This window comes from Asterias rubens, chromosome 10 (genome assembly GCF_902459465.1).
Source record: "Asterias rubens chromosome 10, eAstRub1.3, whole genome shotgun sequence".
Classification (NCBI taxonomy): Eukaryota; Metazoa; Echinodermata; class Asteroidea; order Forcipulatida; family Asteriidae; genus Asterias; species Asterias rubens.
In genome coordinates, this window is record NC_047071.1 from 10680480 (window position 1) to 10695347 (window position 14868).

The window sequence follows — 14868 nt, forward strand, 5'->3', positions numbered from 1 at the left end:
CTGGAAACATGTTCATTTATATTTTAATATCTAAAATCAAGAATCTTCAGATATTTCTTAAAATAACTCAGATAGTTTAATTTTTCGATGTACCGTTCTACAAAGAGAACGGGTTTGCGATGTCTTCAGGGTACATCTGTGTTTTAACATTCGACAAATCACTTGTTTTAGAGTAAACGATGATAATCATTTTGATACCACCAAAATAATAACAAATAAAATAAATTGTACCACTATTAACGTCAAAATTACAATTGTTGAGTAGTTGTCTCCTGCTGAAATCGGCGGGATCTGTTTCAGCAGTTTCTGGTGACGTCACATAAGTGTAACATTTTCAAATTGGGAGTTTTGGGAAGGTAGTAGTAGACTTTAAGGGGAAACCAAAGGTTTTCAGTAATGAGCACATGCACATTATTACGTAAACAACGGAAATTTTACCTGTCTGCTGCCACCTAGCGTTCCAAAGTCTCCCATTGGCAAAACATTTTTTTTTTACGGAAAATGTATCTGTGTCTATGGAAGGGAAGGAACTGCAGTTTAGTAGATGAATGAGGTGATGGTGGTAGAAAATCCAAATATAAATTTAAACTGTCCACGAAATAACTTGGATGTGGTGACGTCATACGTGTGGTGTTGTCAATGAGTTCATAAATATTTAACTTTATATGTTTCAGTATAGAAGTTAGGTTTTTTATATCATTCGTGTTGTATACTTGAACTGTTACATCTGAAGTGCTGGCAACTTCTATAGGCTAACAACAGCACTGCTGTTTATTTTTGGGGCGATCAAAGATAAACTGACTTAGGGCAGGATTCGAACCTGCAACCTTCTGATTTGACGTGTTTGGTGTTCTATACGCGGATAACGTAAACGCGAAGATGGCGTTCTCAAAAATCCCGCTCGTGTCAGTTTTTCATTGTTCACCTCGAAATGGGTTTTTATTTTACCCAGTCAGTTTCCCTGGTGGTTTATTACTGGTTTGTGACGAGTAAGTTATACTCCTTATTGTGTTGGTAGTATTTGTTATTATTACGGAAGGTCTCACGGGAATCCTCAGCGGGTAAAGTACATGACTTTTAACAGAGAAATATAGATTGTCAGATTATTGTACTTGATTTACCTCAGATTAAAGGAACACGTTGCCTTTGATCGGACGAGTTGGTCGATAAAAAGCGTTTGTAACCGTTTGTTATAAAATGCATATGATTGGAAAGATGTTGCAAAAGTAGAATACAATGGTCTACACAAATATGCCTCGAAATTGCGTGGTTTTCCTTTTACATCGTCGACTAACACAGTTTTTTGGACTCCCATAAAATGGCCGACCGTGTTTTTTTCGCGACGTAAGAAGAAAACCGTGCAATTCCGAGGCATGTTTGTGTGGACCATTTATATTCTAGTTTTAAATTATCTAATTAACCATTTGCATTTTATAACAAACGGTTAGAAATGCTTTTCGACCGATCCGAGGCAACGTGTTCCTTTAACGCTTTACTGTTATAAACTGCGTTATGAAACAGTCTGTTAGTGTATAACCTTTAAAACGCCATTTTATTTTGTGTACATGTATTTTGATATTGGTAATAATATAGTGAACCGAATAACAAAAACAACCCAGAAACACATGGTTATGTATGTTTAAATTCTCCACTTGCCGTCAGGCTCTAAAAGATGTGGTATTCTACCTCTAGGATGGTCTATATATAATATTCAGTTTATGTTAAGTTTTTGTTAAACGTTTATTTTGTTTCACTCGTGTCCGTGGTCCGGGGCTAAAGTAACCACCTAAAGTTTTGAATGTGACGATAGTTTAGTTTGTTGATGTTGACGAACCCATGTGCTTACAGTTTCTTTAAGTTAAAGGGTATATAATGCTTTCGGATTGGGCTTTTGGGGCTATAGAAGCGTCTGTTGTGATTTATGGTTGAAAAGATGCTTTACAAGTAGAATATAAAGATTCACGTAGACATCCCTTGAAGTTTTACAACTTTATTTCACTTTTTGAACCAACATTGACCGCCATTTTGTCGAACCACATTGACTTCACAAAGTCATGGTCCGTGTGAGTCCACGAAGTAAAATGAACAACATACAAACTAGAAGGATATCTGTGTGAATCATTATATTCTATTTTCACGACACTTTGTCCAGCCATTATTAACTTGATAATAAACGCCTGTTATGTAGTCCAAAAGCGCCCAATCCGAATGTAACGTGTCCCTCTATGGTCCATGTCTAACGAGGCAATTAATACAGGCAACCAGTTCGGGTCAATCTCCATTTATTGTTTGAACGTTGTTGTCTCTCCATTAATATTGAAGTGTGTATGTTTTTTCGTTTTTTTCTCCAAAAATGCAACTCTACCTTTTATTTATTACTCTCAGATTGTTTTGAATGGATCATCATCTTCCTCGATATTGTAATTTGGGACTTTTCAGTAATTTTAAGTAAAACAAAAATGTCTTATTTTTCAAAAATATTAACAAATTCTGATCGGATAATGGCCTTGTCTTACTTGTTACTGCTTGTTATTTTAAACTTGTGCGTTGTGTCGTAATTTATTGTTTCATTGACCTTTAATATACATAAAAAAAAAAAAAAAAATCCAAAAAGGACTTCAGCTCCGAATTGTGAAAAACCAAAAGCATAATCAAAAATGAGAAGAAAACCACTATATGTAGGGGAAATTCTACAGCAGAGACATAGACCTTAATACAAATTGGGATACCAGTTGAACTATCAAAATTAAGTTGTGAACAATATTATACGATTGTTCTTTGAAGGTTTAGTCACAAATTGAAATTTTATTAAAAACAGCCAACATATTGCTTTCTTGTTATAAAACATGTTATCTTTTTTATATGTAACTAATATACTCCAAGTCACTCAGCTAACCAATGAATTATTTTAAAACCTAAAACATGTGTGTTTATCTGTTGTGTTTACATGTTTTTGTATCATGTAATCAAATTGAATGTTTTAAGATTAAACTAATCACTCTCAACTCACAATGGGTTTTGTTGCATCAACAAATGTGTATTTAAGATGCACGGTGCCCAGCTTCATAAAGCCTTTATAGCACACACATCTGCTAAGCACAGTAAAATATTGCTCAGCAAAAAAGGGTTACCAGCCAACATTCCATAATGTTTACATTGTTGCCATTGGTGCCCTTCTCATTTTTATTTTAAGCAAACGAAAGTTGCTAAGCAATATTTTCTGCTGAACAGCTTTATGAAAAATAAATGGGCTTTGGTGAAGTGTGTGTACACGACCCTATACTGTCATAATATAATACGATTCACCTTGTTAAAACATAGTTGTAAAGTGTTTTATAACAAATATTTGTAAGTGTCACTAAAAAACGTACGATATCGTATATATCAATTTATTAAAATGAAAATGTGTTATATTTTCGTAACTATACTAACAGGGATTATAATTATTGGTACGTGGGAACTGTAGAGTAAAAAAAAAGTCAGTGTCATTGAAAACAAGATGTTCTTTTAAAATAACAACACTGCCAGAAGTATTGAACCATTTCAGCCAAAAAACAATCATAGGTAGTGAGAGTAGAAAACCAAATCCTTAAGCCCTAAATATTTGTCCAAGTAGTCACAATATAGTTATAACTGAAACATTTCCTGACATTGATCATTGTGCGTTCTTTGCTTTTGTTATGTTTTACAAAAGGGCGTAATTTAGGGGAATCAACATTGAATATACACACTCATGCCCCGATAACGATAAACGAAACGAGAACGAAACGAAACGAGAACGAAACGAGAACGAAAACGAGAACGTTAAAAATGCACGCCCTCGATTGGTTGAATGAGCGTGGGCGTATTCTGCGTGGAGCAGTTCAACCAAAATAATGCGTTCTTTTTGCTTCGTTATCGTTATCTTTTTCGTTATCACTGCACTCTGTGACTCGGCCTATGGGTGTGTCCAGTTTGCTCATGCTTATTGCGTGGGATACTGAAATGGTAATGAAAAAAAAAATTGTCTGTATGGATTGGTAATTAGATTGTTCTTCTTGCCCTTATTAACTGTGTCGTTCTAACGCCATTAAATTGCGTTGTAAAACAGTCTAGTAATTTTAACAATTAGTCTAATAACCATACCGTCAAATTGTTCATGTTTTCAGGACAATTTACAAATTTTAAAAACTCCCACAGAATACAAGAATTGTAAATCTGTATACCCGGGCGTATTTTAAAGTAACAAACCAAAACCTATAATATGATAATATTATTATGATGTTGTGACCGGAAGATGACGTCATCAAGTACTTGTGTGTTATTAAAAACCGTTTACAGGTATGCACTAAACTACTGATAATCAAGTTTCGTTGTGTTCGTTCATTGAGTGAGTTTTAAAGGCAGTGAGTGTACACTATTGGTTATAACTCAAAATATTGTTTGGCATAAAACCTTACTTGGTAACGAGTAATGGGAGAGGTTGATAGTATAACACATTGTGAGAAACCGCTCCCTCTGAAGTAACGTAGTTTTCGAGAAAGAAGCAATTTTCCACGAATTTGATTTCGATACCTCAGATTTAGGACTTGAGGTTTCGAAATCAAGCATCAGAAAGCACATAACTTCGTGTGACAAGAGTGTTTTTTCTTTCATTATTATCTCGCAACTTTACTGAAGCCAGGTTCAAACCCCTTATCTGGTTGTAGCCCAATTTCATGAAAAAAAATGCAATGCTTTCCCTTTGCGATTTTATATAATTTTAGCCCAATTTCATTAACATTGCAAGGCTTAACCTTTTGCGATTTTATAAAAGTTTAGCCCAGTTTCATCAAAAATGCCTGGCTTACCCCTTGCGATTTTTTTCTGATCTTAGCCCAATGTCATCCAAATAGCAAGGCTTACCCTTTTGCGATTTTATCTGATTTTAGCCCAATTTCATCAAAAATGCAAGGCTTACCCCTTGCGACTTTATCTGATTTTAGCAAAACTTCATAAAAAATGCAAGACTTACCCCATGCGATTTTATCTGATTTTAGCCCAATTTCAAGAAAAATGCAAGACTAACCCCATGCGAGTTTATCTGATTTTATCCCAAATTTCATCAAGAATGCAAGGCTTACCCCTTGCGATTTTATTTGATTTTATCCCAATTTCATCAAAACTGCAAGGCTTACCCCTTGCGATTTTATTTGATTTTATCCCAATTTCATCCGAAATGCAAGGCTTACCCATTGCGATTTTATCTGTTTTTTTGCCAAAGTGCAAGAAAAATTCAAGGCTTACCTTTTGCTATTTGTTTCTAATTTTCGCCCAATTTCATAAAAAAAATGCAAGGCTTACTCCTTCCGATTTTATTTGATTTTATCCCAATTTCATCCGAAATGCCAGGCTTACCCCTCTCGATTTTATCTGTTTTTTTGCCAAATTACAAGAAAAATTCTAGCTATTTATTTCAATTTTTCGCCCAATTTCTTAAAAAAATGCAAGGCTTACCCCTTGCGATTTTATCCGATTTTATTCCAATTTCATCAAAATGCAAGGCTTACCCATTGCGATTTTATCTGATTTCAGCCCAACTTTCAAGAAATATGCAAGGCGATTTTTTCAGATTTTTAGCAAAATTTCATCAAAAATTCTAGGCTTACCCCTTGCGATTTTATTTGATTTTATCCAAATTTCATCCAAACGGCAAGGGGTGATTTTATCTGATTTTATTCCAATTTCATCAAAATGCAAGGCTTACCCATTGCGATTTTATTTGATATTATCCCAATTTTTTCAAAAATGCCAGGCTTACCCCTTGCGATTTTATCTGATTTCAGCCCAATTTCAAGAAATATGCAAGGCGATTTTATCTGATTTCAGCAAAATTTCATCAAATATGCTAGGCTTACCCCTTGCGATTTTATTTGATTTGAGCTCAACTTCATCAAAAATGCAAGGCTAACTCCTTCCGATTTCATCTGATTTTAGCCCAATTTCATCCAAAATTCAAGGCTTACCCCCTTGCTATTGTATCTGATTTCAGCCCAGTTCTATCCAAAATGCAAGGCTTACCCTTTTGTGATTTTAGCCTAATTTCATAAAAAATACAAGGCTGATCGTCTCGCCTTTAATTATGACGTATAAAAACAGGACCGATACCGATGCATAAAGATTGTGAAGAGAACCGTAGCCTGTGCGGTAAGAGGTGGGCTTTCAATGCTACTGTCAACCAAAAATGAATAAAACGCTTACTGAACAGTAAACTCCAAACGCAAATGAAAATTATTTTTTTCACATCAAATACGACAAGAAATGTTTCAACGGTTGTTTCCGTTATCATCATTATAAGACCGTGTAAGTTTGATGTAAATCTGTGATCATCACGAAATTATGTAACGTTCCTGTAAAAATAAGCGGAAAGAAAACATTAAAACATTAAATAGTCAATATCTTTAAAAAGGTTCTTTATAGAAGTTAAAACAAATTTGTGCAGAAAGTTAGTTAGAGTGAAGACCAGGCATTCAGGGGACTCAAAGTCTGATCGAAACCAGCGTGGTGATCACCCATTAGAACCCTTAAGGGATGGCTAGTCCCGGCCCCTCCTTTACTTTCCGACCCGGAATAATCATCCTACCCTAATTTGGGGAGAGACATGACGGACCCCAATCACTTACTGGTGCTAGCAGTAAAAGTCATGTCCCTTTGGTACGGGGCGGGATTCGAACCGGGTCTCCCAGCTCTGGAACGCACGCAAGCGAACGATCCAGTGCACCGTGTCGCCACAGTGCCCGTTGGTGTTTGAAGCTGGTTTTTATACTACTTATATAATTCACTGGCGTCTATAAGCAAAATAAAAAAAAGAAACCTAACTGGGTTTCGAACCCGGGTCGCGTGGCTCTCAGCCATTTCGCACGTCGTGTAGCTACTACGCCACATGAGAATCATCAAAGGACATTTTACATTAACACCAAACTTAAACCAACCAAATTAAACAAAGGTTAGGGTTTATATTGTGAAGTATTGGAAAACAGTGTTATCGTGAAAGCAGTTTTAAATTAATTAGATTGACCAAATAAATCTTGAGAAGTCGAATGAGAAACAGTGGGACTTTCTCTCTGCTCTTCAGCATTTCTGTTATATTAACAACCGCGGCAGTAGGCTTGTGGGTCGGGATCACTGGAAGTGGGTTCCAGGGTGAATGTTTATCTTCACAGTGAAACCGGTTAATAGTAATGATGGTAACATTCTTGCCGTGCATTCATTTAGATATGTTTCATGCATAGAGCTATATAATAAGACCTTTTTATAGCTCTATGGTTTCATGTCATTTTAGCTAAAGTTACAAGGGGCATACCAAGTTAAGAATTTCCATTTTCAATGAAGCGTCGTTGTGATAGTGCTATAACCCTCTCTTGAAGAAACTCCACTGGTTACCTGTTAATAAGCGTGTTGACTTCAAAATCTGTCTACATATCTTCAAGGCACACATTCTGAAATACCCAGTAAACGTCTGTGAAAGGCTTCAGCAACATCAACCATCACGCATGCTGCGTTCTTCCTCACGCAACCTTCTCATCACTGAGCATAGGACAAGCACTAGTGCAGGAGACCGAGCCTTCTCAATTGCAGGCCCAGCTCTGTGGAACTCACTTCCTAATAGCTGCAGAAAAGCAAGATCAGTTGATTCATTCAAGAAATTGCTAAAGACTCACTTGTTTTGTCTTTGATTGTGACTTTTGATCTGTGTTGGACATATCCAAGCGCTTTGTAACCTATGGAAAAGGCGCTATATAAATGCTAGCTTATTATTTTATTATTATTATTATTTATTACATAGGTTTGTTACTGGTAATCCGCTGTTGTTTGCTTATCCTGAAGATCACGTGGACAATTGGTTGGTAATCCTGTTTTTATATCAAGGCAAACATTTCATGCTGAGCATATTCGTTTTCTTGTCATCAGCTGTATGAAATTTGGGCCAAGAATGTTAACTTAGTGTACCCCAACGTAATGCTATAAAATAACAAATCTGTGAAATGTTTGAGCAAATTGGTCAACTGAGTGCTACTGCATGCTTTCAGATGCGTAAAACGGATACGGGCCTGAAGTCTTTTAATATGTATGGAGTACAAAGAAACAACCTCTTTCTCAAAAACTATACTTCCACTTCAGAGGGAGCCGTTTCTTAAAACTTGGGTTTTGTACTACATCAACAGCTCTCCATTGCTCGTATACAAGTACACTAACAATTTGTTTGAGTAATTACCAATAGTGTCCAGTGTCTTTAATGTCACTTTCATTACACAAATACAGTCTGTACCTAAGGCCTATTAACAACATCAAAACATCAAAACGCGTGTTGCTATGATTAGCTATAGGCCTATAATCAGTACGTGGGAACAATATTATTCACAGGGCTCAATACTCAAAGAACCAAATCTTGGAACAACACATTTTATGAAAAGAAAACTTCATTTTAGGTAGTATTTCGACAATGGAAATGTCCGCAATTAGCTAAGCAGACGCGGCCTGCAGCTGCAGGCTCATGCACCGTAAGTCGCTTAATGTGACAGCCAGCGCTGAATCGTTTGAGAAAAACTTGTCGCTTTTCATGTAATTAAGAGCAAAGAATAATTCCGTTTGAATGACAATATATTTTTGTTGTGGCAAAGTTCTTACAACTCCTTCTCCATTTACCCGAAAGGAAAACAGATAAGGTTTTGTTTTTTAGTGTTGTAGCTGTTAGATAACAAAGAAAGCAATTTCCGCTTCTATATATTGGGCTTCAAGCTTCTAGATTTCGAGTCATAAATAACTTCATCGATGCACTTATAACCTTCCGGGATAAATCACCATGTGTTTGTAGATATCATCGGCCACTAGTGACTGATAATATAGGGAATGAGCTGTGCAGAGCGCCCACAAAATACACATATGTTGAAGTAAGGCTGGCTTGCCAATACTAACATAAAGAAACGGAATGACTACACCTTAAGTATTGTCAGAGGCCAGTTAAATCTTTACTAATAGTGTATCCCAGACACCTGTGAAATATGGGCTCAGTTGGTCATCGAAGTTGCACGAAAATAATAAATGGAAAAACCCACTCCCTGTTATCTAAGGTCAGAGCCCGAGTTTTTGACAACCGAGGCTGGGTTAACTAACTGAAACGAAAACGCAATATTCAAACACAGTGTTGAAATTGCTTGATGAAACAAACAACAAATCATGGAGAAAGTCATGCAGAAAGTTCGCAGAAAAAGGTTGAATTTGGTCTAAAAACATCTGCTAAAACAACGATAAGGTGTTTTACTCACATTCGGCCGGTGTCAGAGGCAATTGTGTCCGCCATGCAATATTGTCCGCTCCGGACACTTTTGCATATGCAATCGTGTCCAGGGCTATGCAAAAACCGTCCGGTGGACATGTACATGACCGTACATGAGCGTGCATGCACTAAACCTACGTACTATATGCAGCATGAATAATTTTTTATGCACTTATTTTATGATTGCAGCGAATACCCAACGGCCGAACATTTCCCATGTTCATTCATGACATGCACTTATCTTGTAAAACAAAAATGGCGAACGTATTCTGTCGACCAGCGTATAATTCACTGCAAGGACGTTTTTGTGCGGGGGCGGACACAACTGCATATGCAAATGTGTCCGGGCGGACACACTTGCATTATGCAGCAGCGTCCGGGCGGACACCATTGCATATGCAAAACCGTCCGGCGGACATTATTGCATATGCAATAATGTCCTCCGGATAGTATTGCATATATAGATGACATAATTGCATGCGACACCGGCCGTCCATGCCAACCAGCACTGCTTGTTTATCAACAATGAAATGGTCTTAAGGCCTAACCATGAAAGTTTTAAAATTAAAAATGTATTATTAATAAGGTATACGGGATGTCTTAAAGGTCTACGTGCATAGTTAACCCCCCAATCCACCAATCATCTCCTTCAATCTGTCCTCGTGTCTCAAACGAAGTTCCCAGAGAACTTAAGTCGATGATGCGCGAGTAATGAGAAAACGCGGGAATCTGCGATTTTTAATGAGAATGGCAGACATTTTTCATTTGACGCAATAGCCGTTGGGAATTGCGCATGACTGGGCACTGATATGAGAGGGGGAGTATTACATTAACCACCAAAGGACACCGGAGCTTCCCTCATACCCATCTCATTGTTCTCATTCTATCGGATCATTATACTTCCATTTTCATTTAGACTCTAAAAAATAACTTGCGTCATGTGGTAATTGGTTCAATTTACAGATTATAATGTCACATGCGAAGGGTTTCTGGTAAGTGTACTATTAAAGGCAGTGGACACTATTGGTAATTACTCAAAATAATTATTGTCATAAAACCTTTCTGGATTACGAGTAATGGGAAGAGGTTGATAGTATAAAACATTGTGAGAAACGGCTCCTTCTGAAGTAATGTAGTTTTCGAGTTTCCACGAATTTGACTTCGAGACCTCAGATTTAGAATTTGAGGTCTCGAAATCAAGCATCTGAAAGCGCACAACTTCGTGTGACAGGGGTGTTTTTTTCTTTCATTATTATCTAGCAACTTCGACGACTGATTGAGCTCAAATTTTCACAGGTTTGTCATTTTTTGTTGAGATACACCAAGTGAGAAGACTGGTCTTTGACACTTACCAATAGTGTCCATTGTCTTTAAAAATGTTGGTTGGTCATTACATCTTCCTCTAAAAATATTTTACTTTAAATGTGGGCACTTCCTAACAACATTAAGACACTCGACACTAGGCATATTGGAATTACTCAAAATAATTCTCAGCATAAAAACTCACTTTGTGATGACCGATGTAGAGCTGTTGATAGTATAAAACATTGTGAGAAGTAACGTAGCTTTTTAGAAAGGGGTAATTTCTCACTCAAATATTAAAACACCTCGTGCCTGAAGCCCTTTTAAGGCATCTGAAAGCACACAAATTCCGTGCAAAAGGGTTGTTTTTTCTTTCGAATTATTCTCTTGCAACTTCGATGACCAATATTGAGCTCAATTTTTCACAGGTTTGTTATTTTGTTGGGATAAACCAAGTGAGAAGACTGGTCTTTGACAATTACCTACGGTGTCCACCAGTGCGTCTTTGAAAACATTGGCTTTCAAATGATTGATTTCGAGACCCCAAAATCTAATTCTGAAGTGTCGAATTCAAATTTGTTAAAAATTACTTCTCTCTCGAAAACTACGTTACTTCAGAGGGAGCCGTTACTCACAATGTTTTATACTATCACCCTCACCCCCATTACTCGTTATGAAGTAAGGTTTTATGGTAGTAATTATTTTGAGTATTTACCAATGGTGGCCAGTCCCTTTAAGACTGTAGACAGACTTTTTAAATTATTTTGATTATTTACCAATGGTGTCCAGTCCCTTTAAGACTGTAGACAGACTTTTTTGTGGTTCATCCCGGTGTAATGATTGAGATACCACATTACGTGAGTTAAGTCTTCTTTGGTAATCCATACCTGATTATCAAATGATGCCATCCATCAGCGTCACGGTAAATCCATCTTCTGGCAAGTCAAATACTTACCAGTCCGGAAAAACAATCTATGATTTTTAATAAGTGGATTTCATTGAAGCATTCATGTGAAAAACATAATTTGCACTAACCCTTTCCATTTCAGATTTCATTCTCAGTGTTATATTTTCTTAATGTAAAGATTTTACAAACATCCTGTATACCACTCTGTTTAATATTACCCAAACATAATATTTTGTTCCTAGAAATATAGAAAAAAGATGTCAGCAACTACAAATAGGACTTGTAGTTTCAAAGATGGTCACAACTTTGTTGTCTGAGGACAAGCTAAACCGTCAAACATTAAATAAATTGGATACAACACATATCTGATTCTCCGAAGTATCTTTTACTTACTACTGTAACATTGGAAAACATATTTATATCACGAAGTCAAAATTATTTTAAAATTTCCCAAAACAAAAAAACATCGAATTCCCAACACGTCCCTTGAGTATTTTATATAAAATATAGCCTTTTTTTTAATTGGTATCATTCCAAAAGTAACACCCATCAAAATATTGTGTATTATGTATCCTTATAGTTCATGTGAACCAATTTCAAGCACTTAATAAAGGTGTCCCTTTTGTACAGAAGTCCCCCTCCCCAAAACATCATTTAAAGGCACTGAACACTAGGCCTATTGGTAATTACTCAAAATAGTTATTAGCATAAAACCTTACTTGGTAACGAGCAATGGAGAGCTGTTGATAGTATAAAGCATTGTGAGAAACGGCTCTGAAGTAACGTAGTTTTCGAGAAAGAAGTAATTTTCCACAAATTTGATTTCCAGACTTCAGAATTAGATTTTGAGGTCTCGAAATCAAGCTACTGGAGGCACACAACTTCGTGTGACAAGGGTGTTTTTCTTTCCTTACTACCTCGCAACTTCGACGACCAATTGAGCTCAAATTTTCACAGGTTTGCTATTTTATGCATAATGTTGAGATACACAAAGTGAGGAGACTGGTCTTTGACAATTACCAATAGTGTCTATTCCCATCAGAGCACAATAATGATGCAATGGGAGGCAGGATTCACAATGTCACATATCGAGCACCAAATGCCCCTTATGCAAGCCATGGAGGTAGAATGTGCACCAGTCTAACAATAAGCACTTTACAAGAGTAGGCTGGGAACACGACACAGATTGGTACCAAGCAATGTCACCACATACTGCGCAGATTACATAATTTAATAGGCATCACTGCATCCGACAGCGACCATTATGTCCACTGCGTTTGTCGGACACTAGGCCTGTATGTCTGACATACACTTAATGTCGCTCAAAGTGGACTGTAACAAGCGTGCTTTAATTTCAGTTCATTTTTGCAAAAAGCAATTCTTTCCAATGAATGTTTCGTTTTTTTATTAACCCATTCATGTTGACGAAATTGGGCTAAAATCTGATAAAATCGCAAGGGGTAAGCCTTGCATTTTTGATGAAATTGGGCTAAAATCAGATAAAATCGCAAGGGGTAAGCCTTGCATTTTTAATGAAATTGGACCCAAATCAGATATAATTCGCATGAGGTAAGCCCAATTTCATAACAAAATGCAAGGCTTACCCCTTGCAATTGGGCTCAAATCAGATAACTCGCAAGGGGTGCGTCTTACATTTTTGATGAAATTGGTATAAAATCAGATAAACTCGCATGTATATAGGCCTTCTGGTAAAATAGAGCATGTGCGGTCTGTCCAATGCGTGACGTCATTGCACGTAGATTTGTACATGATCCACGCTGTAAATTACCTTCAAAGAAAATATTATTGTACATTCATGAACAGCTGCAAAACGGATCCGCGTTTCCTTTCGATTGGAATCAAAGACAAATTTAACACTAAAGGCCCAAGGGACGGACAAAACATTAATTAAAACATGAAGTATAAATCAAACCCAGATACATGAACACAAAATAATTTCAATTAAGGACAGTGGGCACTTTGGTAATTGTCAAAGTCGCCTTCTCACTTCATTATGCATACTATAACAAACCGGTGATAATTTGAGCTCAATCGGTCATTGAAGTTGCAAGATAATATTGAAAGAAAATATACCCTTGTCAGCCGAAGTTGTGTGCTTTCTGATGCTTGATTTCGAGGCCTCAAGTTCTAAATCCGTGGTCTCGAAATCAAATTCGTGGAAAATTACTTCTTTCTCGAAAAACTATACGTTACTTCAGAGGGAGCCGTTTCTCACAATGTTTTATACTATCAACCTCTCCCGATTACTCGTAACCAAGTAAGTTCTTATGCTACACATTATTTTGAGTAATTGCCAATAGTGTCCACCGCCTTTAATATTAAAACATTTGCGACAGTCGGACATTTGGGGAGATTTTTGGTTCTGTACATTGCTTTGTCGTGTGACATTTTAGTGTCATATCGAAACCAACTTCTGAAGGTGTAGCCCTAGACTACGTTTGTGTCATTGTTAAGGTGATTTGTTAGGCAAATTGATAAATACAGATACCATAAAGGTCACATGTAAAAGATTCAGCTAAATACAGTGATTACTTTCTGAGAAAACAGCAAACAAATGCCACGGTATTTTCACAAGAACTTCGATTCCATCCACATTTAGCGAAGTGACATGACAGCGGCTACCAGCCAGTGTTGACCTGGGCCCAATTTCATAGTGCTGCTTAGAGGCCGATTTTGTGCTTACTGTGCAATTTCTATTTCATAGCGCTGCTAACCGTAAGCACACGAAAAGGCATGCTTACCTTCCGGCGCTTACCTCACGAAAATAAATGACGTCACAATGCAAATCCACGGTAAACACGCAATATGGCCGCCCATTTTTTCTGCTAACCTGTGAAATACGCTAAGGCTTAAAGGCAGTGGACACTATTGGTAATTACTCAAAATAATTTTTGGCATAAAACCTTTCTTGGTGACTAGTAATGGGGAGAGGTTGATGGTATAATACATTGTGAGAAACGGCTCCCTCTGAAGTGCCATAGCTTTCGAGAAAGAAGTTATTTTCCACGAATTTGATTTTGAGACCTCAGATTTAGAACTTGAGGTCTCGAAATCAACCATGTAAACGCACAGCACTTCGTGTGACAAGGGGTATTTTTATTTCATTATTATCTCGCAACTTCAATGACCGATTGAGCTCAAGTTTTCACAGGTTTGTTTATTTATTCATATGTTGAGATACACCAAGTGAGAAGACTGGTCTTTGACAACTACCAATGAGTGTCCACTGCCTTTTAGCAAAGTTTTCTGCTACAGTAAGCACGCAAATTTGCTTAACGTTAAGCAGCGCTATGAAATTAGGCCCTGGTCGGTCTTGGTCTCGGACTTGGGACTCTTTTTGGAG